The following is a 27,193-nucleotide window of genomic DNA, read 5'->3' on the forward strand; positions in this document are numbered from 1 at the left end:
GGACTCTTCTGACCATAATGATATCATTAAACCTGCAAAAGCCCGGTCCTGCAAACCAGTGAAAAGCCCAATTTTTCAGGTTTGACCATTGTTCCATCTGGTTAGATTGAAAGGGGGAGGGAATTATTTAAGCACTATAAATTAGCGGGTAACATCTTGAGGAAGTTGTAATGAATACCCCTCTATGGATACGTAAGAATGTAAGATGGATTGCCCAGGCAGAGATAAGTTGGGCACCCCTTGGGGTTCAATGCCTCCCATGTAGTCTCTTGGGATATTACTGTAAGAAACATCCTTTTTAGAGGTGTTTTTAGGATTAGGAATGCTTCTTTGAACCTGTTCGCCTAAATCATAATTCTCCACAGCTTTATCACTGACTACCCTCCTGTTATTAACCAGTCTTTCCTCGATTGAATCTTTCAGTTTGGCAAGTTATATTTCAATATCATTTAGTTTTGCAATTACAGTGTCAAACATATTCTTGACCATAACCTTTCGGTTGCTCAAACACACAGACACTGGATCAGGGTAAGGATCTTGAGGTGGACCCCTTAGTGCTTTGCTGGTTGGGAACCAACTTCAGGGGGCGAGCAGGCGTAGGTTTATTCCTACACGTATCCTTTTTTACCTTAGCATACCGAGATCTTGAAGCTAAAACGTTCGGGCTAGAGTTAATATAAAGACTGCCCTTAAAACACAGTTATTGGCCTGATCTCCTTTGGTATTATAAACCTTTTATATAGTAGGAGGTAAGCAGCCAGAAGTAGACAGCTCTAAAAGAGTCACTGTGCCCTGTCTTTCTTGATCCGTGGGCATCTCGCTCTTCAAGACCACCATGGCGCTTGTGAGAAAGTTTGTGGAGCTGGGCTTACCATCATTGATTGCAAGCACTTTCCTTTTCACCATAATTGGGAGAACAAGAAGACAGGATCAGGAGGGATTGTACAGCCCAGCCTCCTCTGAACTTACCTTCTAATTAAAAAAAAGGAAATTTTGAATTTGGGAGAGGAGGAGCGGATTTTGTGTGGCCCATGAAGGCTATGTAGGCAGTGGTGTGGACAAGAAATATGCTATAACACATCCACATAACACACCCACACGTGACTAGTCTGGGTTGGGGTCAAGATCTACAACATTACCCCTCGTTCTCACTCTTGAAATTTGACATAATATCATGGATGGTTAGAGGCTGTTCTGGGAAACAGAAGAGAAACTAGGTCAGAAAAGTGATAAAAGTTTGGGTCCTAGTCACAAAGACATTTTGGAGTATGTAATGTAGTGCTCCTGTAGTATGTTTGTCATGCTTTTACCGGGGTTTTGAAATTGGACCCAAAACAACTAAAACTGGAATTTTCATATGCATTTAGTACAAATAAAAACAACTGTGCCTTATTTGCTCTTTTACCAATAGCGATTTGGATGTTTGGGCCGTGTTACAAATGCACGTAAGAGTACGTAAAAGATCATTCCTGTAATAGTAGTTGGTATGCAGTCTAAATATCGAGTTTTTTTTATCGAGTGGACATAATATCGAGTCAGGAATATCTAGTCTGCAATAATATCGAGGTAGGTAATATCGAGGTAAGTAATATCGATTTTTATAGTGAAAAAAATATCGAAGGTAGTAATATCAAGTAGTTAATATCGAGTGTGTAAAATATCGTTTATGTTTGTAAGTAATTAATATCGAACTTAAAAATATAGTGTCAGAATATCGAATGTAAAAATATAGAGTGTCAGAATATCGAATGTAAAAATATAGAGTGTTAGAATATCGAATGTAAAAATATAGAAAGTTAGAATATCGAAATTATAAATATAGAGTGTGAGAATATTTATATTAGGATTTTAGATTGTTAAATATGTTATTAAAGATATAAATATATATATATTTTTATATAATTTTTAATAAATAATAAAAAAAAAATATTTAAAAAAAATTTATAATAAAATTTAGGAGCGGGATGTGGGTTTTTAGGGGAATAGGGTGGGGAGTGTTTTAAAAATGTGAATTTTAAATATTTATTTTTTTTATAAAAAAAGTTTTAAAAAAATGTAATTAAATGTATAGTAAAATGTATGAGTGGGATGTGGGTTTTTGGGGAAATGGGTGGGGAGTGTTTTACAAATTTGTTTATTAAAAATATATTTTTTTAATATTTAATTTTTAAAACAAATTTTTAAAAAATGGTAATAAAATTTAGGAGTGGGATGTGGGTTTTTAGAGGAATAGGTTGGGGATTGTTTTAAAATTTTCAATTTGTAATATTTTTTTTAATTAAAAAAAATGTAAACGTAAACAATGTATACATAAATTTAGGAATGGGATGTGGGTTTTTAGGGGAATAGGGTGGGGTGTGTTTTTAAAAATTGAATTTGAAAAATGTCACATTATTTTTATAACAAAAACAATTAAAAAAATTGTATTAACATTTTTTAATAAAATTTAGGAATGGGACGTGTGTTTTTATGGGAATAGGGTGGGTAGTTTTATTAAAATTTGTATTCATAAATCACATTTTTTTTACATTTAAAAAATGTAATTTGTTTAAAAAAATATTCAAAATTTAAATAAAATTTTAGCAGTGGGATGTGGGTTTTTATGGGTATAGGATGGGGATTGTTTTAAAAATTTGATTTTGCAAAATGTAATTTTGTTTTAATAAAATATTACATTTGTATTAAAACTTTTTTTACATTTCTAATAAAAATCAGGAGTGGGATGTGGGTTTTTATGGGTATAGGGTGTCGAGTGTTTAAAAATTTGATTTTGTAAATTTTATTTAAAAAAGTTTACAATTAAAAAAAATTAAAACATTTTAATAAATAGTAAATTATATTGGTTTTGTGTTCAGTAAATTCCCTGAGTTTGTAGTTGGTGGAGTGGGATTATTTAATTATATTGTTTGATTGTCCAGCACCTTCCCTGAGTTTATACTTGGTGGAGTGGGAATAGTAAAATATATATGTTGATTGTTCTGCACTTTCTCTGAGTTTGTACTTGGTGGAGTGGGAATAGTAAATTATATGGTTTTGGTATCCAGCTCCTTCCCTGACTTTGTACTTGGTGGAGTGGGAATAGTAAATTATTTTGTTTGAGTGTCCAGCACCTTCCCTGACTTTATACTTGGTGGAGTTGGAATAGTACATTTTATGGGTTTGGTATCCAGCACCTTTCCTGAGTTAGTACTTGGTGGAGTGGGAATATTAAATTATATTGTTTGAGTGTCCAGCGCCTTCTCTGAGTTTATACATGGTTGAGTTGGAATAGTAAATTATATGGGTTTTGGGTCCAGCACCTTCCCTGACTTAGTACTTGGTGGAATGGGAATAGTAAATTATATGGATTTTGTGTCCAGCACCTTCCCTGAGTTTGTACTTGGTGGAGTGGGAATAGTAAATTATATGGGTTTTGTGTCCAGCACCTTCCCAGAGTTTGCAATTGGTGGAGTGGGAATAGTAAATTATATTGTTTAAGTGTCCAGCTCCTTCCCTGAGTTTATAGTTGGTGGAGTTGGAATAGTTTATTATATGGGTTTTGTGTCCAGCATCTTCTTGACTTTGTACTTGGTGGAGTGGGAATAGCAAATTATATTGTTTGAGTGTCCAGCACCTACCCTGGGTTTATAGTTGGTGGAGTTGGAATACTAAATTATATGGGTTTTGTGTCCAGCACCTTCCCTGAGTTTATAGTTGGTGGAGTTGGAATAGTAAATTATATGGGTTTTGTGTCCAGCATCTTCCCTGACTTCGTACTTGGTGGAGTGGGAATAGTAAATTATATGGGTTTTGTGTCCAGCACCTTCCCTGAGTTTGTACTTGCTGGAGTGGGAATAGTGCATTATATTGTTTGAGTGTCCAGCACCTTCTCTGAGTTTATACATGGTTGAGTTGGAATAGTAAATTATATGGGTTTTGTGTCCAGCACCTTCCCTGACTTAGTACTTGGTGGAGTGGGAATAGTAAATTATATGGGTTTTGTGTCCAGCACCTTCCCTGAGTTTGTACTTGGTGGAGTGGGAATAGTAAATTATATGGGTTTTGTGTCCAGCACATTCCCTGAGTTTGTACTTGGTGGAGTGGGAATAGTAAATTATATTGTTTGAGTGTCCAGCACCTTCTCTGAGTTTATACATGGTGGAGTTGTAATAGTAAATTACATGGGTTTTGTGTCCAGCACCTTCCCTGACTTAGTACTTGGTGGAGTGGGAATAGTAAATTATATGGGTTTTGTGTCCAGCACCTTCCCTGAGTTTGTACTTGGTGGAGTGGGAATAGTAAATTATATGGGTTTTGTGTCCAGCACCTTCCCTGAGTTTGTACTTGGTGGAGTGGGAATAGCAAATTATATTGTTTGAGTGTCCAGCACCTTCCCTGAGTTTATAGTTGGTGGAGTTGGAATACTAAATTATATGGATTTTGTGTCCAGCATCTTCTTGACTTTGCACTTGGTGGAGTTGGAATATTAAATTATATGGGTTTTGTGTCCAGCACCTTCCCTGAGTTTGTACTTGGTGGAGTGGGAATAGTAAATTATATGGGTTGTGTGTCCAGCACCTTCCCTGAGTTTGTACTTGGTGGAGTGGGAATAGCAAATTATATTGTTTGAGTGTCCAGCACCTTCCCGGAGTTTATAGTTGGTGGAGTTGGAATACTAAATGATACGGGTTTTGTGTCCAGCATCTTCTTGACTTTGTACTTGGTGGAGTGGGAATAGTAAATTATATGGGTTTTGTGTCCAGCACCTTACCTGAGTTTATAGTTGGTGGAGTTGGAATAGTAAATTATATGGGTTTTGTGTCCAGCACATTCCCTGAGTTTGTACTTGGTGGAGTGGGAATAGTAAATTATATTGTTTGAGTGTCCAGCACAATCTCTGAGTTTATACATGGTGGTGTTGGAATAGTAAATTATATGGGTTTTGTGTCCAGCACCTTCCCTGACTTAGTACTTGGTGGAATGGGAATAGTAAATTATATGGATTTTGTGTCCAGCACCTTCACTGAGTTTGTACTTGGTGGAGTGGGAATAGTAAATTATATGTGTTTTGTGTCCAGCACCTTCCCTGAGTTTGCAATTGGTGGAGTGGGAATAGCAAATTATATTGTTTAAGTGTCCAGCACCTTCCCTGAGTTTATAGTTGGTGGAGCTGGAATAGTTTATTATATGGGTTTTGTGTCCAGCATCTTCTTGACTTTGTACTTGGTGGAGTGGGAATAGCAAATTATATTGTTTGAGCGTCCAGCACCTTCCCTGAGTTTATAGTTGGTGGAGTTGGAATACTAAATTATAAGGGTTTTGTGTCCAGCACCTTCCCTGAGTTTATAGTTGGTGGAGTTGGAATAGTAAATTATATGGGTTTTGTGTCCAGCATCTTCCCTGACTTCGTACTTGGTGGAGTGGGAATAGTAAATGATATGGGTTTTGTGTCCAGCACCTTCCCTGAGTTTGTACTTGCTGGAGTGGGAATAGTGCATTATATTGTTTGAGTGTCAAGCACCTTCCCTGAGTTTATAGTTGCTGGAGTTGGAATACTAAATTATATGGGTTTTGTGTCCAGCATCTTCTTGACTTTGTACTTGTTGGAGTGGGAATAGTAAATTATATGGGTTTTGTGTCCAGCACCTTCCCTGAGTTTATAGTTGGTGGAGTTGGAATAGTAAATGATATGGGTTTTGTGTCCAGCACCTTCCCTGACTTAGTACTTGGTGGAGTGGGAATAGTAAATTATATGGGTTTTGTGTCCAGCACCTTCCCTGAGTTTATAGTTGGTGGAGTTGGAATAGTAAATTATATGGGTTTTGTGTCCATCGCCTTCCCTGAGTTTGTACTTGGTGGAGTAGGAATAGTAAATTATATTGTTTGAGTGTCCAGCACCTTCTCTGACTTTATACATGGTGGAGTTGTCATAATAAATTATATGGGTTTTGTGTCCAGCACCTTCCCTGACTTTGTAGTTGGTGGAGTGGGAATAGTAAATTATATGGGTTTTGGGTTCAGCACCTTCCCTGAGTTTGTAATTGGTGGAGTGGGAATAGTAAATTATATGGGTTTTTTGTCCAGCACCTTTCCTGAGTTAGTACTTGGTGGAGCGGGAATAGTAAATTATATTGTTTGAGTGTCCAGCACCTTCTCTGAGTTTATACATGGTTGAGTTGGAATAGTAAATTATATGGGTTTTGTGCCCATCACCTTCCCTGACTTAGTACTTGGTGGAGTGGGAATAGTAAATTATATTGTTTGACTGTCCAGCACCTTCTCTGAGTTTATACATGGTGGAGTTTGAATAGTAAATTACATGGGTTTTGTGTCCAGCACCTTCCCTGACTTAGTACTTGGTGGAGTGGGAATAGTAAATTATATGGGTTTTGTGTCCAGCACCTTCCCTGAGTTTGTACTTGGTGGAGTGGGAATAGTAAATTATATGGGTTTTGTGTCCAGCACCTTCCCTGAGTTTGTACTTGGTGGAGTGGGAATAGCAAATTATATTGCTTGAGTGTCCAGCACCTTCCCTGAGTTTATAGTTGGTGGAGTTGGAATACTAAATTATATGGATTTTGTGTCCAGCATCTTCTTGACTTTGTACTTGGTGGAGTTGGAATATTAAATTATATGGGTTTTGTGTCCAGCACCTTCCCTGAGTTTGTACTTAGTGGAGTAGGAATAGTAAATTATATGGGTTTTGTGTCCAGCTCCTACCCTGAGTTTGTACTTGGTGGAGTGGGAATAGCAAATTATATTGTTTGAGTGTCCAGCACCTTCCCTGAGTTTATACATGGTGGTGTTGGAATAGTAAATTATATGGGCTTTGTGTCCAGCACCTTCCCTGACTTAGTACTTGGTGGAGTGGGAATAGTAAATGATATTGGTTTTGTGTCCAGCACCTTCCCTGAGTTTGTACTTGGTGTAGTGGGAATAGTAAATTATATGGGTTTTGTGTCCAGCACCTTCCCTGAGTTTGTACTTGGTGGAGTGGGAATAGCAAATTATATTGTTTGAGTGTCCAGCACCTTCCCTGAGTTTATAGTTGGTGGAGTTGGAATACTAAATTATATGGATTTTGTGTCCAGCATCTTCTTGACTTTGTACTTGGTGGAGTTGGAATATTAAATTATATGGGTTTTGTGTCCAGCACCTTCCCTGAGTTTGTACTTAGTGGAGTAGGAATAGTAAATTATATGGGTTTTGTGTCCAGCTCCTTCCCTGAGTTTGTACTTGGTGGAATGGGAATAGCAAATTATATTGTTTGAGTGTCCAGCACCTTCCCTGAGTTTATAGTTGGTGGAGTTGGAATAGTAAATTATATGGGTTTTGTGTCCAGCACATTCCCTGAGTTTGTACTTGGTGGAGTGGGAATAGTAAATTATATTGTTTGAGTGTCCAGCACCTTCTCTGAGTTTATACATGGTGGTGTTGGAATAGTAAATTATATGGGTTTTGTGTCCAGCACCTTCCCTGACTTAGTAGTTGGTGGAATGGGAATAGTAAATTATATGGATTTTCAGCCTGATTCATCATTCACCCGTTTTGCGAGCCCCTAATAGCGATTCATAGCGAATCACTATTAAGGACTCGCAAAACGGTATTCATGTAGAAATTGCTAAATAAATAGCGATTCCTACACATTCCTTATTTGCGAGTAGCAAATTGCTAATCGCAAATAAGGAATAACTCCCCATTCATTCCTATGGGCCAAAAGGCCCATAGGAATGAATGGGGAGTATTCCTTATTTGCGATTAGCAATTTGCTACTCGCAAATAAGATAGCGATTTAAAGGGTGCCAGGGGTGTCCAAAGGACACCCTGTAGCACCCCTTAAATGCACATTTGAACAGGTGTTGCGCACACACATGTCCAAAGGACATGTGTGTGTGTAACATGCAAAAGAAAAAAATGCACTAAAGTGCTTTTTACACTATTTTCGCAATTTACCTCCAAGTCAGACCTGGTGGTAAATTGCGACCAAATATTGCGATTTCGCAATTTCTAATTGGTTGATGAATTGCATTTAAGGAATCTCTATTAGAATCTGGCACTTTGCGACCGCAAATCAGCTTGATGAATCAGGCTGTTTGTGTCCAGCACCTTCCCTGAGTTTGTACTTGGTGGAGTGGGAATAGTAAATTATATGGCTTTTGTGTCCAGCACCTTCCCTGAGTTTGCAATTGGTGGAGTGGGAATAGTAAATTATATTGTTTGAGTGTCCAGCACCTTCCCTGAGTTTATAGTTTGTGGAGTTGGAATAGTAAATTATATGGGTTTTGTGTCCAGCATCTTCTTGACTTTGTACTTGGTGGAGTGGGAAGAGTAAATTATATGGGTTTTGTGTCCAGCACCTTCCCTGAGTTTATAGTTGGTGGAGTTGGAATAGTAAATTATATGGGTTTTGTGTCCAGCACCTTCCCTGAGTTTATAGTTGGTGGAGTTGGAATAGTAAATTATATGGGTTTTGTGTCCAGCACATTCCCTGAGTTTGTACTTGGTGGAGTGGGAATAGTAAATTATATTGTTTGAGTGTCCAGCACCTTCTCTGACTTTATACATGGTGGAGTTGTCATAATAAATTATATGGGTTTTGTGTCCAGCACCTTCCCTGACTTTGTAGTTGGTGGAGTGGGAATAGTAAATTATATGGGTTTTGGGTTCAGCACCTTCCCTGAGTTTGTAATTGGTGGAGTGGGAATAGTAAATTATATGGGTTTTTTGTCCAGCACCTTTCCTGAGTTAGTACTTGGTGGAGCGGGAATAGTAAATTATATTGTTTGAGTGTCCAGCACCTTCTCTGAGTTTATACATGCTTGAGTTGGAATAGTAAATTATATGGGTTTTGTGTCCATCACCTTCCCTGACTTAGTACTTGGTGGAGTGGGAATAGTAAATTATATTGTTTGACTGTCCAGCACCTTCTCTGAGTTTATACATGGTGGAGTTTGAATAGTAAATTACATGGGTTTTGTGTCCAGCACCTTCCCTGACTTAGTACTTGGTGGAGTGGGAATAGTAAATTATATGGGTTTTGTGTCCAGCACCTTCCCTGAGTTTGTACTTGGTGGAGTGGGAATAGTAAATTATATGGGTTTTGTGTCCAGCACCTTCCCTGAGTTTGTACTTGGTGGAGTTGGAATAGCAAATTATATTGTTTGAGTGTCCAGCACCTTCCCTGAGTTTATAGTTGGTGGAGTTGGAATACTAAATTATATGGATTTTGTGTCCAGCATCTTCTTGACTTTGTACTTGGTGGAGTTGGAATATTAAATTATATGGGTTTTGTGTCCAGCACCTTCCCTGAGTTTGTACTTAGTGGAGTAGGAATAGTAAATTATATGGGTTTTGTGTCCAGCTCCTACCCTGAGTTTGTACTTGGTGGAGTGGGAATAGCAAATTATATTGTTTGAGTGTCCAGCACCTTCCCTGAGTTTATACATGGTGGTGTTGGAATAGTAAATTATATGGGCTTTGTGTCCAGCACCTTCCCTGACTTAGTACTTGGTGGAGTGGGAATAGTAAATTATATTGGTTTTGTGTCCAGCACCTTCCCTGAGTTTGTACTTGGTGTAGCGGGAATAGTAAATTATATGGGTTTTGTGTCCAGCACCTTCCCTGAGTTTGTACTTGGTGGAGTGGGAATAGCAAATTATATTGTTTGAGTGTCCAGCACCTTCCCTGAGTTTATAGTTGGTGGAGTTGGAATACTAAATTATATGGATTTTGTGTCCAGCATCTTCTTGACTTTGTACTTGGTGGAGTTGGAATATTAAATTATATGGGTTTTGTGTCCAGCACCTTCCCTGAGTTTGTACTTAGTGGAGTAGGAATAGTAAATTATATGGGTTTTGTGTCCAGCTCCTTCCCTGAGTTTGTACTTGGTGGAATGGGAATAGCAAATTATATTGTTTGAGTGTCCAGCACCTTCCCTGAGTTTATAGTTGGTGGAGTTGGAATAGTAAATTATATGGGTTTTGTGTCCAGCACATTCCCTGAGTTTGTACTTGGTGGAGTGGGAATAGTAAATTATATTGTTTGAGTGTCCAGCACCTTCTCTGAGTTTAAACATGGTGGTGTTGGAATAGTAAATTATATGGGTTTTGTGTCCAGCACCTTCCCTGACTTAGTACTTGGTGGAATGGGAATAGTAAATTATATGGATTTTCAGCCTGATTCATCATTCACCCGTTTTGCGAGCCCCTAATAGCGATTCATAGCGAATCACTATTAAGGACTCGCAAAACGGTATTCATGTAGGAATTGCTAAATAAATAGCGATTCCTACACATTCCTTATTTGCGAGTAGCAAATTGCTAATCGCAAATAAGGAATAACTCCCCATTCATTCCTATGGGCCAAAAGGCCCATAGGAATGAATGGGGAGTATTCCTTATTTGCGATTAGCAATTTGCTACTCGCAAATAAGATAGCGATTTAAAGGGTGCCAGGGGTGTCCAAAGGACACCCTGTAGCACCCCTTAAATGCACATTTGAACAGGTGTTGCGCACACACATGTCCAAAGGACATGTGTGTGTAACATGCAAAAGAAAAAAATGCACTAAAGTGCTTTTTACACTATTTTCGCAATTTACCACCAAGTCAGACCTGGTGGTAAATTGCGACCAAATATTGCGATTTCGCAATTTCTAATTGGTTGATGAATTGCATTTAAGGAATCTCTATTAGAATCTGGCACTTTGCGACCGCAAATCAGCTTGATGAATCAGGCTGTTTGTGTCCAGCACCTTCCCTGAGTTTGTACTTGGTGGAGTGGGAATAGTAAATTATATGGCTTTTGTGTCCAGCACCTTCCCTGAGTTTGCAATTGGTGGAGTGGGAATAGTAAATTATATTGTTTGAGTGTCCAGCACCTTCCCTGAGTTTATAGTTTGTGGAGTTGGAATAGTAAATTATATGGGTTTTGTGTCCAGCATCTTCTTGACTTTGTACTTGGTGGAGTGGGAAGAGTAAATTATATGGGTTTTGTGTCCAGCACCTTCCCTGAGTTTATAGTTGGTGGAGTTGGAATAGTAAATTATATGGGTTTTGTGTCCAGCACCTTCCCTGAGTTTATAGTTGGTGGAGTTGGAATAGTAAATTATATGGGTTTTGTGTCCAGCACATTCCCTGAGTTTGTACTTGGTGGAGTGGGAATAGTAAATTATATTGTTTGAGTGTCCAGCACCTTCTCTGAGTTTATACATGGTGTTGTTGGAATAGTAAATTATATGGGTTTTGTGTCCAGCACCTTCCCTGAATTTGTACTTGCTGGAGTGGGAATATTGCATTATATTGTTTGAGTGTCCAGCACCTTCCCTGAGTTTATAGTTGGTGGAGTTGGAATAGTAAATTATATGGGTTTTGTGTCCAGCATCTTCTTGACTTTGTACTTTGTGGAGTGGGAATAGTAAATTATATGGGTTTTGTGTCCAGCACCTTCCCTGAGTTTATAGTTGGTGGAGTTGGAATAGTAAATTATATGGGTTTTGGGTCCAGCACCTTCCCTGACTTAGTACTTGGTGGAATGGGAATAGTAAATTATATGGCTTTTGTGTCCAGCACCTTCCCTGAGTTTGCAATTGGTGGAGTGGGAATAGTAAATTATATTGTTTGAGTGTCCAGCACCTTCCCTGAGTTTATAGTTTGTGGAGTTGGAATAGTAAATTACATGGGTTTTGTGTCCAGCATCTTCTTGACTTTGTACTTGGTGGAGTGGGAAGAGTAAATTATATGGGTTTTGTGTCCAGCACCTTCCCTGAGTTTATAGTTGGTGGAGTTGGAATAGTAAATTATATGGGTTTTGTGTCCAGCACCTTCCCTGAGTTTATAGTTGGTGGAGTTGGAATAGTAAATTATATGGGTTTTGTGTCCAGCACATTCCCTGAGTTTGTACTTGGTGGAGTGGGAATAGTAAATTATATTGTTTGAGTGTCCAGCACCTTCTCTGAGTTTATACATGGTGTTGTTGGAATAGTAAATTATATGGGTTTTGTGTCCAGCACCTTCCCTGAATTTGTACTTGCTGGAGTGGGAATATTGCATTATATTGTTTGAGTGTCCAGCACCTTCCCTGAGTTTATAGTTGGTGGAGTTGGAATAGTAAATTATATGGGTTTTGTGTCCAGCATCTTCTTGACTTTGTACTTGGTGGAGTGGGAATAGTAAATTATATGGGTTTTGTGTCCAGCACCTTCCCTGAGTTTATAGTTGGTGGAGTTGGAATAGTAAATTATATGGGTTTTGTGTTCAGCACCTTCCCTGAGTTTGTAATTGGTGGAATGGGAATAGTAAATTATATGGGTTTTGTGTCCAGCACCTTCCCAGAGTTAGTACTTGGTGGAGTGGGAATAGTAAATTATATTGTTTGAGTGTCCAGCACCTTCTCTGACTTTATACATGGTGGAGTTGTCATAATAAATTATATGGGTCTTGTGTCCAGCACCTTCCCTGACTTTGTAGTTGGTGGAGTGGGAATAGTAAATTATATGGGTTTTGTGTTCAGCACCTTCCCTGAGTTTGTAATTGGTCGAGTGGGAATAGTAAATTATATGGGTTTTGTGTCCAGCAGCTTCCCAGTGTTAGTACTTGGTGGAGTGGGAATAGTAAATTATATTGTTTGAGTGTCCAGCACCTTCCCTGAATTTATAGTTGGTGGAGTTGGAATAGTAAATTATATGGGTTTTGTGTCCAGCACCTTCCTTGAGTTTATACTTGGTGGAGTGGGAATAGCAATTTTTTTAGGTTAAGGGTTTAGCACCTTCTCTGAGTTTATACTTGGTGGAGTGGGAATGATAAATTATTTGGGTTGACTGTTCAGCATTTTGGTAGAATATATAGTTGATGGAGTGGGAATAGTAAATTATAATATATGAATGTTTAGTATTTAGTGAGAGTATATATAATGATATTAACTATGTTTAACTAATGTTGTATGGTAAAATTATTATAACAATATTAATTAATTATTGTAATTGTCATTAAAAATAAATTAATCAGAGTCACAGCATGTTCTAAATATTTTATTATTTTCAAAAAGTAGGTAATAAAATAAGAAATCAGAAAATAATTTTATTGACATTTTTAAATGTTATCTGTACATTTTTATTTTCATGAAATAAATTAAAAACATTTATATTTCCATCACAGTTGTACATTTGTCTCAAAAAAGTATTATTGCAAACATAATTTATTACAATTATTTTTAAGTAAAGTAATATTTATTAAGTGTAAATTTTTTGTTTATTTCACAGTTTTTAATGTAAAAATAAAGATTAATTTGACAAGTCATATACAACAACTATTTTTATAATTTTTTAACACTGTGGTAGTATTTGTAAACATTTTTTGTAGTACACATATTTATAAACATTAATATAAAAAGGTAGGTTTTGTTAACATTAATATAATATTTACATTTGTGTTTTTTAAAATAAATATTATTATTAATATGTAAAATATTAATAATAATAATTTTTACAGATACATTGCTAATGTTTTAAGGTAAAATATTGGTTTATACAAACAGTAAATAATAGTAATATTAATAACAGTATTGTATATTGATACAGTCATGTAGGTAATTTTTAATAAGGTAAATGTTTGTTTATTTAATGTACAGTCATTGAAAATAACATAGTACATTGGAATAATTTTTATAACAATGTTACATTTTTGTTGAATTAAAAAAATACAATAGTTACATAATATATATTGTAACATGTGTAAAATAATTTTAGAATGTTATTTAATGATAATATAAATGGAACTATTTGTTTGTTTGGGACTATTTTGTAACCGCGCCATGTTATTTTGGGTCATTTCGATTTGGAAGAGCTTGCGGTTGGAACTGCTTTGCATCTGGAAGGGTAAGTTTAATTTTAAGTAATTTGTATAAGTTATATGTTTAGTTTGAGTGTTTGTGGAGTGTGTGTAGGTGTTCTATTGTTTGGTAGTTGTAGGATGTGTGTGTTTTAGGCGGTAGTTACGGTTCTCAATTTCAATTCAATTTATTTATTATGTTTTGGCTCTCGGAAGAGGGCCACATAAAATGTACAGAAATAAAGAAAATAAAACAAGATACATGGATTTACATATAAACAAGGAGAATATACCATTACATCAACAAAGGTTTAGATACCGAGCTAACATACAAATCACTACTGCAAAAGATCGGAAGGTCAGAACATCATCCAGGACATATTAATAAATAGCTAAAAAACCTTTAAAAAAATTAAAAATATGGAAGCAGAACATAGTTACGGTTCTCGTTTTGGTTCCCGTTTACTAGTTTTGGGTTAGTATGTTGATGAGGTAGGAATAGGGTTAGAAATGTAACTTAATTTTTTGTATTATGTTTAATAATGTTTTAAATTGTATGTTGGGGTGCATTGTGTGCGGGTGGGTAGGTATTTTTTCTATGTCACAGGTACTTCATGTGGATGTCGTTTTTGGGAGAAGATTGCGGTTTTTTTCGTAAGAAAGGTCTCTATTATTTTTTAATATATTAGAGACACACTTTCTAACGTTTTCGTTTTTTCCAGGAGCGTTTTTTATCTTTTACACTATTTTCGGGTTATTAATGGGTTATCGTTGGATCTATTATGGAGAAGAATCGTTATGGATGTGTTTTTTTAATTTTTTTTATGTTACATTTCCATGGAGCGTGTTTTCTGTTCTTGTGAACTATTTTTGGGTTTTTAAGGGTTTTCGAGTTGATTTTGCTGGAGAAGAACTTTTTTGGATTTTGTATTATTTTTGGATGATCTCGTTTGGATTGTTTGGGTGGATTACTTCTAAGGAATGATTTATTTTGTTACAAAGGTTTCTCTTCAGCAACAAAGTGAGTAAGTATTTTTCTTTTTTTTTTGGGTGGGATTGTCATGTTATTTTTTATGTAATTTTATGGTAGATGTTAGAAATTGTAAGGAAATTAAATAATTATAATTATAAATAAAATATAAATATTATAAATATGTAATATATTTATTTAAATATATCTAAATAGATATATTTAAATAAATATATTAAATATATTTGAATAATTTTGTTACAGTTTCTAACATGTGTTTAATATGTATATTTTATGTTTACTATTTGAATAGTGTAGGTTTGTGAGTTATGTTTAAAGAATTGTTTTAGCTATGGTAGATAGGCATGGTAGGTCTCTGGTAGTTGGGTATAGGTTTACTTGGCTTTGTAAGGTGTTGTAAATCTTTTTAGTTTCTTTAGTTAGTCTAGGGCCTATTTGTGTTATAGATTGCGCCATTTGGAGTTCTTGGTAGCTTTGCTCCTTTTGTAATGCTTGAAGGAGTTTATGTAGGGTTAGGGAACCTCTGCCTGTACCTGCTTGGAAAGCATTGTGCCATCCTTCGACAGCGTTGTTGCTTTTAGCTTGTTTATTTAGTGTAGTTAGGTAGACGTTCCACCAGGGGATTTGGAATTTTGGTTGCCTTCTGTGTCCAGATCTGTGTAGTCTCCCTACCCATGTATCTTCGAAATAATCTAAGACAGGGCTTAGTTTTGTTTCATATTTTTTATAATAGGGGCTGTGTATTAATAGGTTGTAATGTTCCGCTACGTCTGTAACTCGAACGTAGGCCAGTGCAATTAATTTTTTTACCTGGTAGGCAAAAGTACTGTCAGTGCAGTATTGGGCGCTTAGGACAGATTTTTGTATAGGTTTCCATATACATTTGTTAAAGTGGTAGTAGCAACCTTGGATTGCTGTGTGAGGGTAGGTCTTTAGAATTGTATTTATCATTGCCTCCTCAAAGTCAATGATAATTTTTTTGGGGGAAGTAATTATTTGTTAGGTTTTTTATTTTATTTAGTACCTCAGTATAGGTTGTTTGCTGTTTGTTAAGTAGTAGGGCATATATGAAGGGGATATTGCAGTTTTGATAGTGTCCATGGATGATGTATAATTGGTAGAATGGTTTTGGGCACACTGAGAATGTGCCGTCCATCATCCATGTTTCGCATTGGTGTAATTTCACCATATTGTCTGCTGTAGCAAACATTATAATTCTTTTTTCTTTAGACGCATTGTCATATATGATGAAAGGTTCGTTAGTATGGGTTATTGTTAGTTCTGGGGGAATTCGGACTTGCTCAAATGTTTTTGGGGCAGGTGGTGTAGCTGTAGTTGTTCTTTTTTGCCGAGCTATTGTCCTTTTTAGAGAATCTATAGAAGGGAGTTGGTTGCTGCATGTTGGGGGAGAGTTCTTAGATGGTCTTTAAGAATAGTTGTAGATGGGCGGTCTGTGTTAGTGCTTGCTTCTTTTAGTGAGTCAAGCATTTGTCTAATTTCTATTTCTGTCACGTTGGGAGGGTGGTTATGTTCTGTTGTGTTAGTTACAGTTGTTTCCTGAGTTATAGCACGACCATAACATTTATGACTGTAATATTTGCTGCATTTCCAAAACACTTTCAATTGATGTTGTTTTTCTTGGGTATATGTATAGCCCATATAACAAAGAAGCATTTTGCCTTTCTGTGAAGTTACAAAGTTAGCTTCTTCTGTCATTGTTCTGGTTTCTTCCTACAGTAAATAAATGTTACATAGAGAAATTTAGATTTGTTTTACGTTTATCATTACATTTATCACTTTTTCTCAGTATATTTACCAGTTTTTCAGTTGTTTGGAGGGCTGTGCTCTGTTTTTCGATGCTTTTCTTCTGTTTCTTTTGTTGATGGGTTTGTTGGTAAAAGTAAAATCATTGATTGTATATGTTTTGTTTACAATTATTGGATTCCTTTTTTTTTGACGTTTTCTTTTTAAGTTTCGTTTTATAAGTTGTCTTTGTTATTTCAGTTTGTATACTTACTTTGTTTTTAGAGTTGATAGGTTTGTAAATGTTGGCCTTTTTTTCTTTAATGGTGGTATATCTGCAATAAATGGTAAAAATGAAAGAAAATGATTAGTTTATTGTTTAATTTATTATTAGAAGCTTGTAGTGCTAAGCCTAGTAGTTAATGTCAGGTACTTTCTTTTGTTTTCTTTATTCTTTGTTTGATGGTAGCAGCTTTCTGTTCTGGTGAAAATTTGGCAGAGTTTCCCCTTCTTCACATTTTGCAGCACCAAGTGGTATCTAATTGTGTGTTTTCTTTCTTTATATAGTGTTTCAATTATGTGTTGGTTGATTTGATTAGTCAATTTAATTGTTTGTTGTTTTTTATTGGTTGTTTGAGATATTTTGAATTTTTTGGGTAGTTATGTGATTCGTTTTGTAGATGCTAGGTAATGGTTTTATATTGTGGTGCATTTATTTTTCATTCTTTTTATTTAATATTGTTTTGTAATGTGAGCTGTATAATGGTTTATCTGATTATATTATGTGAACTTATTGTATTGTAAAAATGTTTTATATGGTATAAATGTTGCTGTTTATTTATTGTTTGATTGTAGTATGTTATATTTTATATAAGTATGCTGATTTATGTTACGATTCACTGTGTTTTTTTCCTGATATATTCGCATATTTATTATGTATAGTGAAGTCAATAATTTGATTTAGCGATATTTTAGTGGTCTATATTTTTGTCTTCGATATTTTTGATTTTGTCTTTATGTGTGTTGAAAGTCGATATATTTTGTTTGCGATATTTTTTAGAGTCGATAATGTTGTTTTCGATGTTTTTTTGTTGCGATATTGTTGAGTCGATATTTGTGTAGTTTTATGTTTAAGTATTGAGAGTCGATATTTTTGTATTCGATATAATTAAGTCGATAATTTTTGTACTCGATATTCGGTCCGTCGATATTGTTTCAGTGATCCATAGTGGTTCCTGTACTCATAAATGCTTTTATGAATCAGTCCCTATGTAAGTACTCTGGGGAGATTAACTATCCACTGCACGTGTTCTCATGAATATTGTCAGATCCTTAAAGCTTCCTCCAATCTTACGATGATCCTTTGCTACAACCCTGTTGGCATTCATCCACCCTGGCAACCAATCTGGTCAATGGTTGGCTCCCAGTGTATTGGACTGGCTCCAGATTTGCAACATAGGAAATGTAAATAGGTGATTGGACAACACAAGAGGCTAACATGCTTAAACATTGTTTACAATTGCAGCCTTTAAGTCTTCAGTCAAAGAAGGACATATTCATGCAGACTGCTTTCTTGTGTTATTACTTTAAGGTGCGCATTCTCTTAGGCATAACCAAGCAAATAAATCTCCCCATTATATTTGACAAAAGAGAGGAAGCAGCACCGGTTGTGACAGTAAAAGCTGTGAAAGAGTGCTCAGTTAATTAGCCCCCTCACCAAAGGTTGATCAGTGTCAATTGTTCAGATCTACCTTTAGCAATGGTTTACACCTAAATAAAGTGGAGTTTTTCACCGGCTATCAGGTCATTGGAGGTTTTGAAACCCAGCCTTGAAATGTGTCAAAAGATGTACCAAACTTAGCAGAGTTTTGGAAAGGCAGTTAAAATTTCAGTATCAAGGAAACAGTGACTCAGAGTTTTTGATGTTTGGCAGCATGGGCCTGCTGCTTGGTGCGATGATTCATATTGCTGAACATCTCATAAATGCAAGACCACAAGAGGCTTCTGTGTACCACTGTAGCGGTGCATCAAGGCACAATAAGCCTGACCGATCATAGACCGCTAACTTGCACATTCAAATGGACTGGCCAATAGACAAATTAAATAAAGGTCTTTTGGAGGTTATCTGATCAGTTATTGAAAGATCTTGAAGCCTAAACAACATAGGGCACAGACTACATAATGTTTCCAATAGCACAATGAAATGCTGAAAAGGCCCTCATTAAAAACATAATTAAATCACTTACATTGAAAATGAATGGCGACTTCCTTGAGGTTGAAGCTAAACTTAACAATCATGATCACAGAACTTGTGGCGTACAAGGCTAAAGGCCTGATCTAGATTTTCTTGGATGGGTTGCTCTGTCACAACGGTAAAGGATATCCCATCCACTGCAAGCTAAATGTCATTATTTCCTGTGGGATTTATATTTCAGCGGACGAATATCCATCCCCTTTGTGACTGAGAAATCCGTCTGCCGAAATCTAAATCACACTGGAAACAAGGCAAATTACTTTATAGTGAAACCGAACTCTAAGTATTACAAAAGAGGCAATAACGAAACTGGGGATGCTATTAGCTAATAAATTTAGAGCACAACAAAAGCAATGCTTTGTAATTGACATCAGAAGCTATGTTGGGAACACTTCACCACTGAAATAGGGACTACATTATTATGCGAGAAACAGAAGATGTTTCTTTCAGTGGGACTTGGAGATAATGACATGCTAAACGTATCGGAAACAGATGATGAGTGCTTCAGTTTATCAAAGTTTACATATTAAACAGAATAGGCATGCTTACCATCTCTGGTGGCTTTCAGCACACCCGCAATTAGGATACCATCAGACTGAAAACTAAGATATGTAAAAAGAAAAAACAAGGCTACCTACTTTTTCCATCTGTGCTGCATTGATCTTGAACACCTTCATGTAGTTGAAGACCACTCCTGTGCTGCTCCAGTTTAGGAAAGAGCTGAAGACACATCTCCTTAAGGAACTCTATTTCACAGTGCAGTGACAGTATCTTTCTGCTGCCTTAACACAGCTCCATTCCTATCACTTGTTGACCATTTTTAAGTCTTTGACCCTCTTTTCACTCTTGGCCTTTTGACTTGCTTAACACTATAAAGATGCCATATACATACATGCACACATACATACTTACATACATCTTTCTCCTCACTACAGATATGCACTTACACTGTAATATCTGCCCTCTTCTCCTCGCCAGAGATCAGCAGCTTCTCCTCACTCTTTGCACTCTGTCTCCTGCACAACACTACAGGTCAGCTGGTTACCCTTACACTGTACACTCTACTGTTTCCTCTCCTCAGACCATGGCAGCTTTTTCCCTTTACACTTTGCCTCAGGTGTCAGCACCATCTATAGTCACTAGTCGGCAGCTGATTCCCCTCAAAATATATGCTCTTTTCTCTGTCATTAATTAGATGTCTATTCTGCTCCTAGTTTATGCTCTGCCCTCCTCTTTGCTGCCTGAATGGCAGTTAGTTTCCCTCACTCTCTGCTCCCTCCCTCCCAGCAAGTGTTGCCCACAGGACTTGGCCTCTACCGAGGTCCTACGACCAACCTTACGTGTGCGGCCAGTCCTCAAAAGCGCATGGCCTGGGGCCAACTCTCAGAAGACAGCTAACCTCCTTGGGGTGACCAACCCCAACTGTGTATAGCGTTTGACTACAGGGATGGTCCTCCATCCAGGACCTGTGCTGAAGCATCAAGGGCGGGCAACAGACCATGATTGGCCAACCATCGCTGTGCATTGCCTTCAACCGTGCGCAATGGCAGTTAGCCATAGGGCCTGTCCACCGGCAAGCCCTGCACATTAACCTGTGGAGGGGGTCAACTCTCCAAGGATGGCCAACACCTGCTGTGCTTGGCCAATCTATGGTTTTGGGAGTAAGCTTTCCTACCACAGTGCCACAGGGCAGGTCAAGCTTACTATGGTTATTAGGTAGTTGGAAGACTGCCCACTAACAGTCCTGCTATCTCTAACATTTAACTCTTCCAAACCATTCAACACATTATTATAATTCTAACTTCCCGAAAACTACTGAATAGATTTACTACAAACCAAACTACAGGACTTCATCAAGTAAAATTTGTTTTCTATAATTCCCAACAGCATTTCTTTTAGTAGCGGACAGCGTTTCTTTCAGTAGCGGAGAGCAACCATTCCTATGGTAGTTAAAATAGGATGCTGCTTTTTTGACCACCCCTTTAAGTGTACCCCCTGAGTGTTGTGTTTGCATGAAACTTAAAATATCTCACTCAGGTTAACACTGGTTTCTGACAAGTGTTGTACAGATCTGAAAAATTGTGCAAAAGCTATTAGCAAATAAATAATTTTTAGAAAGCCCTTCCTCGTTTTAGTTTCCTCATCTAAGATCTCCATAATGCCTGATACTCTTATAATGGGCATAAAATACGATGAGTCTGTCAGACTTCATGCCAGAGTCTTTACGGAGCACCAAATTTATGGGCAGATGATTCTTTTTTTGCCCCCTCATTTATTTATGCCCCCATTTGATGGATTCGTTAGAAACCTGAAAAAGCCACAGATGCTAAATATCTGCCAAGTTCCATGCAGGTTTATCAAATGATGCCATAACTATAAGCAAAGGAGCATGTTTTTGACCCACCCCTTTTAAATGTGCCCGCCTTGAAGAATACCCACAGATCAAAAATGCAACGAGCAGGCTAAACATTCTAAGCATTTGTCAAACTTTGTTCAAATTTGTCAAAGATCACTTAGGTTATGAACAAATCTAAAAAAAGCTTGGGGTGTACACAATTCTTGTAATTTACTTTTGCGTATTTATACATTTGATCAAAATTATAAAGAATTACACCTAATGATGTGATACGCAAATCTGTTATTTAGCACTATGTTTTATGGCCAAATACATCATAACGTCAACAGAACACACTTCAACCAAAATATGAATGTTCTGGTAAATTCCGGGCACTTTTCTCTGATAAATATCTATAGGTTTGATCTGCAAATATTTATCACAAAACTCATAATTACGAGATATGCACTAACAGAAGTTGCGTTCCATATCGTTATTAACTTGGTCCCTTGCAATGAGGGCCCCATCCTTTATCGACTTGCAGACAACATTTGATGCTGTTAATACGTTCAACCATTGGTGCATGAGTACTCGCAAACATTCTCCCAGGGTCCACAAAGTGTGGTCTGTGGTGTGCATTGGGCTGCCTCGAAGCCAGCATGGTGGGAGTGGGGCTTTTGTGATGGAAGGGGTTAAGGTGGGCGCAATCGCTAGCAAGCTTGTTTTTGATTTAATAAACTATAATGGGTGTCCATATATAATAAAAACCCAGACCACCCAGAAAGTTCTGTGTGACAACTGACTTGCCTTCTTGTTCACTATGGGCATTAGTGTCAGGGTGAGTGGAGGCATGAATGTTTCTACATTCAGGGGCTTATTTACAAGTCCATCACTTTTTTGTGTGCCTGCCCATATTTGCAAGGCAACGTAAAGACAACCTGCATGTAAATAAGGCCCCCTTTCATGCATTACTCTGCGTGAAAGAGGCGTTCCATGGGTGTTGCCTTTGGTGCTCCCACCCAACATCCATGGCACCTGACGCATTCCAAAATTTACAAAGTTTTATTAACCTGGGAATGCATAGGATTCACTGGATTTCCATTTTTAAGAAGGCTGTGTGACTCTTGGCAGCCATGGTCAGGGAAACAAACAATGGTCATTATGCACAGGGATAAAACTCCTTGTAAGTCGAGGCCATTGTTTTTTATTTTTCTGAAATGTAATCCACCCTTGATACTTTGATTTTGCCGACCAAGCAAAAAAACAAACAAGAATTGGCGGTGTCAATAGGTTATGCCTTTGAGAGATCTATTGGCTTTGTCAATGCTTTTTTCAAATAGGGAATGGGTAAAAAAACAGAGAGTGGGAAGAGGTGGTGGCGAGTTAAAAGCAGGGGGGGGCTGTTAAAAACCAAGGCGACGGGCACAAATAATGCATGTCGAAATCAGAGCTGCCAATCTTGAAACTGGGGACATGGGTTCTAGTCTCAGTGTCGGCACATCGAACAGGGGTCGATGGATAAGGCAAGAAATGGGTGTGCAAACAACAAAGGAACGAGGGCATGGCTCAGGGAAAAGTAAAGCCTTGATCCCCAGACAATAGAGGATAACTCCAAGAGTCAGTTGGCTGCCTACCTGTTACAGGTGTAGGGCCTCAAAAGCGGAAGAAATCTGGCTTGGCAAGTCAGTAGCCACAATTGCTTCATTGCTACTGACCACCGACATGCAGCCTGGGAGACTGAGTCTCAACGCTCAAATGTTGCAACCAAATCTGCTGGCCCAGGAAGAGTCTTTTGAGTTCAATTTGCTGTAGCAGCTGGTGGCCCCCTAAAGTGGTGGGGCAGAAATCCCAAACCCGAGTGGGACCCCCCACACAAACCCAGTACACGGACTACACACATGCACATGCATACAGATCCACACACACAGAGTCTACAAGAAACATAGAGAAACCCCTATGCTCATCCACATTCACCAAACCCTGTGCACATCCACTACATAGACATCCAGGCACACCCAGGGCACCAAGCATGAGCCAAGAGCCTTGCCCGGCTCCATGAAACTGTACTCGAGCCGAGTTCCGAAAACGCACCCATGCAAAACGCACAAAACTGCCCAAAATTTGACAAACCCCCCCCAAAGTCCAAAAACTACACCTCTCCAACTCGACGAAGACCCGACACCACCGTATCACATCATATCACTGCATTGAGAGACATCCATAGCATGGAAGGGATGACAGAGTCCAAATCTACTGTGAAATTGAAGCCCAGAGTGAAGTCCCTGTGTGCGACACCTCCCAGACTCGAAGAGTCAATCCTCTGAGGTGGCTGCTAGCTCAGGCTGATAGCAGTAGTCATCTTTCTTGAGCTAATCCAGACACTGCTCCCATCAGCATGAGAGCAGCACCAGGATCGGCTTGAGAATCCTAAACAAGCGCTCCTTATAAGAACGGTGTGGCTGCGGCTGTAATCTCTAACTCACTAGTTGTTCAGGACTGGGTGGAGGGACAGGAAGTGCTATCACCTTTCCAGTATGGGTTCAGGGGAGGGGGACAATTGAGCAGGGGCTAAACCGCTCCCTAATCATCTCGAAATATATACATGCAAGGAAATCGAATTTGTATGTGACCTATGTGGACCTCAGTTCTGCATTTGATTGCGTTCTGCACGACAATCTCTGGCAGACTCTGAGGGATATCGGGCTGGATAATAAAATAATAGACTACATCAGAGAACTCTATGTGGAGGCAGGTGCACAAGTTAGATACGGTCATAGGGGGGGAATGCACAGAGTTTCTTAAGATTAATAGAGGGGTAAGGCAGGGCTGCATTTTGGCTCCCCTGCTATTTAACCTATATATCAATGGAGTGGGTTCTTGCCTAACACAACAGTATTATGATTACCCCGTAATCAATGGCAAACCCATCCCCATTTTACTTTATGCTGACAATGCGGCTATCCTCTCACAGACCAAGGTGGGTCTCCAGAAAGCCGTACAGACCTTCACTAACTTCATGAACACCAGAGGGTTACGTGTAAACGTCTCGAAGACGTTTACTATGTCGTGCGGCCCAAACAAACAAAGATTACCATGCCCAATTGTTTTAAATAAAAGGAAGGTGAAGTTAGCCGATATCTTCTGTTATTTGGGGGTTCACTTCGATAGGCAAGGCACCTGGAAGTCTGCTGTGAATGCAAGGGCCGTGGCATTTAATAGAGCAGTTGGTGCTCTTATGAATTTTGCAAAAAACATAGGAAACAGGCCAGTTAAGGAGCTCCTTCAAATATTCAAATCGAAATGTGTGGCTATTGGGACCTATGGGGCTGGCATCTGGGGCTGGCAGCAAGTGGAGGCGATTCAGCGAATCGAGAATAGGTTCCTCCGATTTATAACTGCTACACCGAGGAGTACTCCTATATATGTATTACATGCCGAAGTTGCTCTCATTTTCATCACGGACATTATAAAACTTGCCCCAGTTTTACTTTGGCATAACGTCTGGACCAACCCTGCCATGGAACTGAACAGATCCATCATAGAGGACTGCTTAAGCTGTGATGGGTTGAAAAACTTCAAGTGGCTTACTTACATTAAGAACTTTGTCAGTGAGATTGGTCATCCTGAATATTTTACTGACCCAGCCTCATTGGAATTACTCTAGCGATCTATGCTCAAAAAGATGCTGCTGGAACATTTGGAACTACAAAGGTGGAAGGGCGAAAGGACCAAAAAATCTGTCATGAGCCATGATGAAGTGACATCTCAGAGGGGTCTCCAGTTGTATCATGTAAGAGATCACCCCCTACAGCACCGTAGGCTCCTGACATACTTTCGTTTGGAATCCTTCTATAGACTCGTATCATTCCCGACCTGCAATGACTGGGCGAGGGTAAAAAGGCGGTGTCCTTGTGATGACAAATCATTTCAATCTAATATACACTGTACTCTTTTCTGCACTTTATATAGCCATTCCAGACGACAAATTTTAAAACCTCTCCTGTTAACTTGGGGCCTAAGGAAAGCAAGAGATGCCTATAATAAACTTAGGTCCTTAGATGACTGTCTTACTATCAGTACAGTGAGCCTCTTTCTGAACACAATTTTAAGAGTGAGAAGGACCATCGTCGTGGGATAATAAGAGTTAGAGTTAGTTAAATGCTCTTAACTACTATGTATTTTAACTGATTGTACTGTATTATTCCTTTTAGTCTTCCTTTTTTACTGTAAGAAATCAAACCTTAGTAATGTTTAATCCAGAATGGAAAAATGAAATTTTAATTGTGATTTTTATCTGTACACTTTTATGAATTGTGATCTCAATTCGAATAAAGTCTTTTGAACTTGAACACTAGTTGTTTAGATAGGCGAGGTCTCAAGTGTCCATGTCAGTTCGATTGTAGAAAGACACCTGGGCAACTCAGCATGCGCATTAACACTGCACTGAAGTGCAGACCCGGCCAGCTTGTCTACTGCCTTAATTAAGCGTCATCTCCGCCCGATTAGAGCAAACTTATGATTGGCATCTGCCTGCAGTGTGCACCCGACTCGCATGCAGCAGGCCAACTGGAAAAAAAGGACTGTGGCTGGGGGGGAAAACCTATAGACTCAAATTGTATTTGGCATTTTTAATATGGGGCCAAGAAATAAAGAGGGACAACGCCCTTTTGCCCTCATAGATGAAACCCCCCTGTCAATTTGGTTGCCGAAGAAGTACACTAGCCTTCACGAAAGGGAACCCCTGGTTTTGTTGTGCCTGCAGACCAGTAGTCAGTGCCAACTGGACTTTTGCTGGGCCCTTAGGACTTCGAGGGACATCGTCCACTGTGACCAAAGTGGCTCCACTAAGCATGTGGATCTAGGAGTAGCTTTTTCTCTTTAGGACAGCTTGAAAGGGCGACTTTTGTCGGGTTTCACACACCACAAATTCATGGTTTTTCTTGTAAGACCCTCTGGTACTTTGTTGTTGTTAGGTACTGTTTGGGGATGTTCCCAGAGCTTGGTCTATAAATATTCCCTCGGGTCCCATCTCATCGTTGTGTTGTTGTTGATCTAGGAGTAGCCCCATTGAACCCCTGTTGACTGCACAGCATCCTCAGCATCCTACAGCATCTTCAGCAACCTGTATCCCTTGCATCAAAGCTTCTCCATTGATGTCTATGGTGGTAAACTTTAAAGCTTGAAACTAGCCTTGAGACTGCTTTGGTGTCAAGATAACTGTATTACAAATCCTCTATGGTTGCCTTGACCTGCTCCCTGCCAGATTTGGTCACCCAATGTAGGCCAGAGTACTCGATCTCAACTTTAAAAAAGTTTTTTAAAAGTTTCTGCTAAAACTGGGGTAAATGCCAATGCGTGTTCACACTTTGAGTAAAAAGTCGTGATTTACGTTGTACCTAAAAATCTATATCTCGGTAACCTTCTAATGGATTTTATTTGTTTTGGTGTATAATATTCATAAAAATAAGATGTATTTTTATAAATTGGTGTCTGATTTCTTTCTTGTTGAGTGACTCTCTTATTCCATTGTTTTATTTATTTGTATTTTGAAGAGTTTTATGTAGCGCAAACAAGACCACATATGGGTAACAGAGTATTTTACATCTTGGCAGTTCAGCGGGTACACCCAGTGGTAATCATAACACAACCAGATCAAGAAACAAACATAACAGATCATGATAAACATAACAGATCTATAGGGAACAAATGAAAACAAATGCATCTTAAGGTGAGTGAGTACTAGCCCAAAAATGTCTTTATCAGTAACTCTTTGACTTCCTTTTTGAATAAAGCAGTGGAATTATTAAGTCTTATTTCGGGTGGAAAGGTGTTCCAAATTCTTGGTGCAATACTCGAGAATGCTTGATTGTATGTTTTCTTTTTTATGGAATTTCGGTGGCTTGTGCAGTAAGATGCTAGATCCTCTAGAGGAATGAGAGCCCCCAGAAACTTCAAGGTATTGTGCAAGATAATTGGGGTGTTGAAGTGTAAATCTTTATGCGTCATGCAAGCAATTTTCAGATGAATCCTTGCTTCATACAGGAGCCATTTGAGATTTCAACTCAG

The sequence above is a fragment of the Lissotriton helveticus genome, chromosome 4_1 (assembly GCF_964261635.1).
Source record: "Lissotriton helveticus chromosome 4_1, aLisHel1.1, whole genome shotgun sequence".
Lineage (NCBI taxonomy): Eukaryota > Metazoa > Chordata > Amphibia > Caudata > Salamandridae > Lissotriton > Lissotriton helveticus.